Genomic DNA, 9755 nt, shown 5'->3' on the forward strand with positions numbered 1-9755 from the left:
CGGACAGCGCTCCGTCAGCTGTCCCCACCTTGTCTGATTGAAGGCCTGTTGTGCTCACTCGTTTGCAAGTTCATTTCCCCTTGCTGAAAATGACAGCATCTAATAGCAGTTGGCAGAGATGACGAAAATAAAACACTTTACCCTTTGCATTGTGTACATCCAGAAATGCCCATAACATTTAAATACGCTCCTTCATGATTTCTATGGGGCCCAAGCCACTTTTGTTGAGTTTAATGGTAATCTCATCTGTTTTATGATTTTCAAAAACAATTTTCAGAGTTTTCCACTTTTAGTATAGGAAATGACAGTGTTTTCCACACAAACATCAATTTAGTTCATGTATTTTATAACGAGTTCCCAAATAGCAGTTTATCCCTATTTACAAATGATCTCCCCTCCTTGGCTCTATGTAGTGTTTTGTGAAGCAGCAGCCATGAAGTGAGGGGGAGTGTCTGGTCAGAGGCAGAAGGAACGGTGCTTAAAATGCAGCCTTCTCTCTGTGTACTCAGGTTAACCGACTCAGTAATTTAATCACGAGCTGCTGCTCATGTTCCGTGTTTAAGTCACTTACACTTGATTTTTTTTTGTCTTTTGTAGAATGTCTCTATGCTGATGAGGCTATAAATGTATTTGTAGCATTTAAAAATGTCCTCAAAACTGATTGCAGCATGGCACCTGTCATGTTCTGTATTCAGTTTTAGTTCAGTTATTTTGAAGCTACCCGATGGAAAAAAAAAAATTAAATTTAATATTCTGCAACAGGTTTTTTTCATCACCATGTTGAAGCCCAGAGGAGCACAGTATCTATTTTTTTGGTTTTAGTCTTGTATTTTTCCTTAGGATATTTTTGACCCCAGATACTTTTTCCTTTAAATTTGACTGAGCTGTGATCATGGCTCTGACCTCTAGCCTTGAAAGAAGAGGAGTTATGCCTCTCAGGAGCGATGCCTCAGGCACTTTGCAAGGCGGTTGGCAGGGATTATTTCCCAGGCTGTGAAGCGATGACCTTCTGCCGAGCGTGGATGTCTGCACTGCACGTAAATTCCTTCCGCCGTGATTGAGAGCCTTAGGTTTGTTACCTGCTCTATGAATCAGAGTCCATTCTATTTCTGTGGAGGACGGATAATTTAGAACTGTATTTAAAGCCACATGTTATGTGCTCACATGTCAGTTAATTTACTGTTGGAGGTGAATATAGTCTGTATTTGAGCCCCATAGAGGATTAGTTCAGAAGTAAATCTAAAATTTGGAATGAAAAACTGAGATGACTTTACTATGATTAGAGGGCACCTTAACTGTTATTTCCAAATAAAATGCCCCCAAAGTGCTCAATCAGCTGTCCCCAACTTGTCTGATTCCAGGGTCCCACAGAGGATTTCTGTGGCCTCCAAAGCTATCATTGCAACAATAATATGTTGCTGATTGCTACAATATTCTCAGAATACATTAAAATGAGGGATGAAATTTAGAATGATTAATAAACGCTTTTTGAAACTGGGCTGGCATTTTGTTTTTATTCTTTAAACTGTCAGTCTGAATCCAATAAATTTTTAGTTTTGAAATATTACAAGACACTTTACTCCAAAAGGTATTTATATATTTTTAAGATGAAAAAAACTGATTTTTAACATTATATGTGATACTTGTTAACATTGATGTTAAAAATGCTGTGCGTATTTTAAGTTCTTGTGAAATATCCTTGAGAATCCACTTATTGCCACTATGCTGTTTAGCCAGTTTCAATATAAATCTGGCCGACAGAATTGTGGGAAAACTAGAGTAGTTTAAGAGAGGAGCTATGCCACTGAAGGCCATGTGAAATACTTAAAAAACCAAGATGAGGAACTATTACAAAATGCCACTAGGAATATCTTATGTAATAGTCCATTTTGTCCTAGTTAAAAAGTTACCTGCTATGGATGAAAACATTTGAAATTTAAATTAGCTGGAGCTTTTCTGGCAACAAGACCATAAATGGGATACTTCTTATGTAGGATCAAGTACTTTGATATGAAATAAAATTGGAACATTCACTCATTCATTCCTTCAAAAACAGGTAAAGAGTTCTTAAAATGCTAATGGAGAATAATACTTGAATTAGTCAAATTCTATTATCAAATATTTTCCTTTTCCTGAATTTAAGCTTAGTGGAGGTCAGTTATGCAAAATGTACATATCTAATTTTGTTAAATCCAGTTGTTGAAGTTCCAGGGGATAAAGCATAACTTATATCTTAATAGAAAGCAAAGTTATATCTTAATATCCATTCTCTTTTGCTTGGTTTCTATTTTTCTTAGCAAAGGCAATCTATGCTATATTGGATGCAGATTTATTTTTAAAAAGTTCCTGGCCTATGGAATCTCATAAAATAGAGAGGGAAGGCAGAAACAATACTGTCTTTGTTCCATCACCATTATGACAGCATGGAATAATCAGATATTCATCCTAGCATCTTAGCTAAATATCAGCCAGTAACTTTTACCCTCACCTGTGATCAAGATTTTAATGTAGCTTACATAAGAAAAACTAGATTGATGTAACTGGGACAGTGATTGCCTTGTTTTTCAAATATTGGTACTAGTCATGAAATCAGAATATAATTTTATCTTTGAGTTTTAATGACATCAAATACTATATAATAAAGAGGTAATATGCAAATTGACCATCACACCCTCGCACAAGATGGCCACCCCCATATGGGCACAAGATGGCCGGCAGGGGAGGGCAGTTGGGGGGGACCAGGCTTACAGGGGAGGGAGGGCAGTTGGGGGGGGGGTCCAGACCTGCAGGGAGGGCAGATAGGGGCAACCAGGCCTGTAGGGGAGGGCAGTTAGGGGTGACCAGGCTGGCAGGGGAGCAGTTAGGCGTCGATCAGGCTGGCAGGGGAGTGATTAGGGGGTGATCAGGCTGGCAGGCAGAAGCAGTTAGGGGCAATCAGGCAGGCAGGCAGGCGAGCAGTTGGGAACCAGCAGTCCCGGATTGTGAGAGGGATGTCCGACTGACTGTTTAGGCCCAATCCTACGGGGATGGGGCCTAATCCAGCAGTTGGACATTCCCTGAGGGGTCCCAGATTGGAGAGGGTGAAGGCTGGGCTAAGGGACCACCCCCGCCCACCCAGTGCACAAATTTCGTGCACCAGGCCTCTGGTAGGATAATAATACATTAGATCTTGATTTGTAAGCCTATTTTTGGGAGGATGTATAAATTATCTTTGTGGAATTGGGTAGGATCAAAATGTAATGAATCTTAGTCGGGGCACATACAAGAATCAACCAGTGAATGCATAAATAAATGAAACAACAAATAGATGTTCCTCCCTTCCTCCCTCCTTCCCTCCCTCTCTTCCTCCCTCTAAAACCAATAAAATCAATCAATCAATAAAAGAAAACTTTAAAGAAATGTAATGAATGATCTAAGTCAATCTGATTTATAGTTTATAATCTTTTTTAAAAATATATATTTTTTATTGATCTCAGAGAGCAAGGAAGAGGGAGAGATAGAAGCATCAGTGATGTGAGAGAACCATCAATCGGCCCTCTCCGTGCATGCCCCCTACTAGGGATTGAGCCCACACCCGGGCGTGTGCCCTTGACCAGAATTGAACCAGGGACTCTTCAGTCCACAGGCCAATGCTCCATCCACTGAGCCAAACTGGCTAGGGCTATAATCTTTTTTTCTTCCAGGCTGCTTCTGCTCCTCCTTGGCATCCCACTGTGCCACCATCATTGCTTAGGATCTTCTCACTACAATTACTACAGTGGCTTCACAATTGCTTTACTAGTCTCAGCATTTTCTAATTTACCTCCTGGAATAGCCCGAGTGTTAAAATCCAATTGTTCTTTATTTGCTTAAAATCTTTTATTACTATGCATCACCTTTAGGATAATATAGAATATGTGGTTCTTTCTTTTTTTGTAAAGTTATAATACCATTAATTAAAAATTTTGGAGGACATATACCCAATACATATTTATTTGTTTATAAATTATACACATGTACAAGGCTTAAAATACTAAAATATTATGTACATTATATAATAGTATAGAATAGAATTTTGAAAAATGAGGTTGTAAGAATAATTGTAAAAAATTTCTAATATTTTCTTCCTGTACTGTTGTAATTGTCTTATGTGCCCTTGGGTGTATGAACCCAACTTTGGAAAATGCTTTCGTTCCTCTATTTGCTATGTACCCTGGACCCGTCACTAAATAATTGCAGAGCCCGTGGCATGTGAACTCCTATTTCTTCTGGTAGAAATACCTGCTCGCTCTGCCCCTTTACCCACAGAACTTCTTGACTAATTCCTATTTTTCAAAACTATGTGCATGTATCATCATCTCAGAAAAACTGAATTATATCCCCTTTCTGCTCCCAGAGCACTCTAAATAAACCTTTCTCATAATATTTTATAGTATATATTTTACATACATATTTCTATTACTTAAAAGATTAAGAGTTCCTTTGGGAAACAACTGTTTTGTTCATCTTCAGAGGCAACCATAATGCCCAGCACATGTTATAAAAGTTAAATGAATTCGTGAGTGAATCAGGAAGGAAAGAAAGAAGGATGGCAAGGAGGGAGGTGGAGAGGGAGAGAGAAATTAACAGCTACTTTCAAGAGAAAACAATTTGTTACTGGTATAAGTAGAATTTTAACTCACATCTCCATGGTTCCCCAGTGGCCATTTGGTAAATATTCAGAGAAAGTAATTTTGCATTATTTTTAGGTGAGAAATTCTGTTTATTATATGTTAGTATCAAATATAAATACTGCTATGTAAATGTTCTCTGTTTTTTTTTTTTTCCAGATCCTAAATACTCACGTGGTTACTTTTTCTTACTGAAAGCTTCATTTTTGTCCTTTAGAAAATATATTGTTTTATGTATTGCCATTGGGCCCGCACAAGTATCTAAAATATTTAAGTGCTTAAAGTTCCTTTTGTAATGAGTATGAGGATACAGTGAATCATAGAAAGCAGGTTATATATAAGGATAATGTATTTTGATGATATTCAAATTCATTCAGCAAAGACCAAGTAAGTCAGAGCAGATTTGCTGGTTCATCAGTTGTGCTTCTTCTTCATCCTTATTAGTAAACTGTAACACATTTTACAAAGACTCTTCATTTCCCACAGGGCACAGCTGCTCTAGGTTAAGCCTAAAAAACAACTTTCATTATAGATCATTCATTGAAAATCGAGTGAAACAATTACAGTATCTCTCTGAAGATATTGGCCAAACACTGTATTTTGGAATAGTGCATTATATTGGATTAGTTATTTAATGCTTTGGCTGTTATTGAAACTTGGAAATGTGTGTAGATGAGCTCTTGGGCTTATTGATATCCTTAGAAAAGCAACAGGTGTATTCTGGGAAAAAATGTGATCCTCACCAAACCTCTTGAAAGCTAAAATGTAGTAATTTCCCAGTAGTTTTAGTTTTATGCAGTTTACTGTACCCCCATAAGTTGAGAATTTACGGAAACTGATATTTATCTATTTGACTTACTGTAGTAATCATTATTCTGTGACACTAAGATATAACCAAATTTCTGTTCTGTTGATATCTTCTCTTTGTGCAAATTTAGATGTAAAAATGTAGGGCTCTTCTTTTGTATTCAATCTATTGGAATTTTCTTATTTGAAAAATTGGAATAAGAACCTAAGATCTACTTTTTTGTAATGGACCAATTATAAAAACTTGGCTCACTATAGCAAATTAGTTATTTTAAGGGGTTAAATAGCCTCCTTGGAAAAGGTTGACTCTTCTCTCCTGAAAGTAATGGCCTTTTTTTGCCACCTTTCCTTGCTATTGGGGCTAGGATTTTTAAAAATTTCTTTCAAGTTAAAAGCTCTAAGTTATTTGAACATGTTAAATTTAAGTTATTTAAATTAAACTGAATCTTGTGATTCTTTCTTGATGATTTTGAATACAATTCAAGTTTGGAAAAATATTTTTCAGCTATTCAGTGATTTCTCAAATCAAGTTGAAATTTCGCAGTGACATCTATATATATCTACATATATATAAAAGGCTAACATGCAAAGTGTCCCTGCAGGAGTTCAACCAGGAGACTGGGATTTCTATCACTCGCTATGATGTGTGCTGACCACCAGGGGGTGGCGCAGAATGAAGGAAGGCCCTGCCCTGCAGTAGGGGAAGGGAGTCCCTGGCTGGCAGCCAGAAGGAAGGCCCTGGCCAGAAGCTGGAAGGCTCTGATTGGCCCTGATCACCAGCCAGGCCTGGGGACCCTACCCATGCATGAATTTCATGCTCTGGGCCTCTGGTATCTTTATAAAAGTGATAGCTCACAAAAAATTGTCCTTAACATTCAAATATCAATCTAAGATGTGTGTGTGTAGTGTGTGTGTGTGTGTGTGTGTGTGTGTGTGTGTTTTACACTAAGTATTTGCAGAGAGTTATTATACATTTACACAGGTCATTCCTAGGGACTTTTTTTACATTGTCATCTTTATGTAGCTTTTTCCAACTTTACCTTTTCATTACCAAGGACACAATCTAGCTCACAGAGTAAAATTTCTCAGTCCTGTTGAAATAAAAATGGGCTTTTCAAAGTTGATTAATCAATAACAGTGAAAGAAAGAAATTGTTGCAGTGGAAGTAATGCATTTAGACCAACATTTATATTAGTAGATGCATTCACATCATTTCTATCAATTTGAAACTTCAATAATTTAAGTAAATGGAATTTTTTGAAAGACATTTTTGAGGTGTATATATGTGTGAAATAATAGTTTATTATTTTCTTGGCATTTCATTTCTTTCCCCAATTCTGGTTGCTTCACTTGTATCAGTATGGTAACATTTGGTTGATAGGAAATTTTAATACTGCCTGCCAGGATTCAAAACCTGACTGCTAATTATGAGCTGTGACTTTGGACCAGTTCCTTAATCTATGTCAGTTTTCTTATCTGAATAATGGACTAATTAATATATAGTAACTTTCTTGTAGAATTGTTAAAGGATTAAATGAGTAAATACATGTAAAAAGCTTAGAAAAACTTTTTAATATATACCTTAAAACAATCGAGGTTAATTCTTAATCTCTTTATTGTTAAAGCCATTAAACTAAAGTGTTTTCTTCTTGAAATGGAGACTTTCAGCAAATGACCTAGAATAAATAAGTGAATCACATGAAAAAATTCTGTCATTAATACAGTTTATTGTAGGTTATAATGGTGAGGCTAGTAAAGAAATAGAAGTAATCTCCAACACTACTTGATCCTTCAACAATTTAATTTTCATACTAAAGTTTATGGAAACTATATGTAACCATCTATTCTGCTTTTTCTGTTGTGACCATGTGGCCCACATTCTTACGTTAGGGAAAGAGTCATAGTGTTAGTTGGTTTGAACTCCATGTGATAGGCATTGACTATTACCCTCATTTTTCTAAGCCTCTCTACCAGCTTAGAGAAATTGAATGACTTCTCTAAGGTCACACATCTATTCTTAGCCGCAGATTGTATAGAGTTAGCCTCATACTTAATCATATTTTCTAGTTATCAAAACTCTCTATGAAATATGACATTGTTCTCAGGAAAAGAGACTTAAACAAAAGCAAAATTTATATATGGATATATAAGACTTAAAGCCATTGGTGTTATAAAATGACCAAGAAAATAGGAATGGTATTAACAGTTGCTTTTGGTTTGTACTATTTGAAAGAATACTTGGTAACAGGTTGTTTTCGTAGTATAAAAGGAGAATATAAAATTTGTTATGAACCTTTTCTCAATTGAGTTATTGTTTTAAAAAATCTTATATAGTCACAGTTTTTCAGTGAAGTACAAATGCTAAAATTAGAATGTCTTTAAAAATATTTTTAAAAGAAATATGTCTTTTTGAACAAACTGGCTGGGGAGACCAAGATGGCGGCGTAGGTAAACACCGGAGACCACTGCCACAAACAACCATTTCAAAAATACAACTAAAAGACTGAACGGACATCACCCAGAACCACAGGAAGGCTGGCTGAAGAGAGACTCTACAACTAGAAGGAAAGAGAACAGCAAATCGAGGCTCAGAGGCGGCGCAGTGTGGAAAATACAAAGGTACCGAGGTGCGCGCGCAAAGCGGGCTGGTGGCTGAGGGCGCGGTTGTCGTTTTCTGTCGGGAGTGAGTCTCAGACTCTGGGCTCCAGATCCGGGCGAGTCTCTAGGGACCCAGACTCAAACGGGAGAAGCGGGATTATCCGGCATCAGTTGGAACCTGAGGGCAGCTTTCTCTCCGAGGTTTGCAGCGGCTGCCGGGGTTCTGAGAAGCAGAGCCTCTGGGAACCGGACTGAGCGTGGCCATAACTGCTCCCTCCACCCGCCCTGTTGATCCCGCCCCGCCCAAAGCCTGCGCACAGCCATTTGCCGATCGCCTCAGGCAAAGGCTGGACTAGCACCTCCCCAGAAGGCAGACGTTTTCCACACAGCTGATTTCCACAGCCAGTCGACCTGGGGGTCAAATCCCTCTAGTGTTAACTACAACAATTAAGGCTTGGCTAGAACAAGACTGCGCACAGAGACCACAAGGGGGTGCACCAAGAAAGCATAAAAGATGCGGAGACAAAAAAACATGACAGAAATGGAGGATATGGAGCTAAGAATCGCAATTTTGAGGGCTTGCCATAAATTTGTGCAGAGCCTCACGAAAACTAATGAGACCCTCGATGCTACGATAAAGAAATTAGAAAGTAAGCATACACGGACTGAAATAAAGAATATTATACCCAATAGCAGACCAGAGGAGTACAATAATCAAACAAAAGATTCGACAAAAAACACCCAATTGGAAAAGCAAAATGAAAAAAGAATCCGAAAGTGTGAAGATAGTGTAAGGAGCCTCAGGGACAGTTTTAAGCGGTCTAATATCAGAGTCATTGGAGTCCCAGAAGATGAGAGACAGCAAGATATTGAAAACCTATTTCAAGAAATAATGGCAGAAAACTTCCCCCACCTGGTGAAAGAAATGGACTTACAGGTCCAAGAAGCGCAGAGAACCCCAAACAAAAGGAATCCAAAGAGGACCACACCAAGACACATCATCATTAAAATGCCAAGAGCAAAAGACAAAGAGAAAATCTTTTTTTTTTTTTTTTTTTTTTTATTTTCCTCTTAAAGTATTACAAAGGGTATTACATAAGTATCCTTTCCCCCCCCCCCCCCGCCCTTGACAAACCACTACCCTCCCTTACCCCCCAGTGTCTTATGTCCATTAGTTATGCTTATATGCATGCATACAAGTCCTTCGGTTGATCTCTTACTCCCCTCCCTCCTGCCCCCCAACTCTCTCTGGCCTTCCCACTGCAGTTTGACAATCAGTTTGAGGCAGCTCTGCCTCTGTATCTATTATTGTTCAAAAGTTTGTAATGGTCTTTATTATCCATGAATGAGTGAGATCATGTGGTATTTTTCCTTCATTGACTGGCTTGTTTCACTTAGCATAATGCTCTCCAGTTCCATCCATGATGTTGCAAATGGTAGGAGTTCCTTCTTTTTAACAGCAGCATAGTATTCCATCGTGTAGATGTACCACAGTTTTCTAATCCATTCATCTACTGATGGGCACTTAGGCTGTTTCCAGATCTTAGCTATGGTGAATTGTGCTGCTATGAACATCTGGGTGCATATATCCTTTCTGATAGGTGTTTCTGGTTTCTTGGGATATATTCCTAGTAGTGGGATCACAGGGTCAAATGGGAGTTCCATTTCCAATTTTTTGAGGAACCTCCATACTGCCTTCCA

This window comes from Myotis yumanensis, unplaced genomic scaffold (assembly GCF_028538775.1).
Source record: "Myotis yumanensis isolate MYYU_CA2020_CCGP unplaced genomic scaffold, mMyoYum1.0.hap1 SCAF_4, whole genome shotgun sequence".
Lineage (NCBI taxonomy): Eukaryota > Metazoa > Chordata > Mammalia > Chiroptera > Vespertilionidae > Myotis > Myotis yumanensis.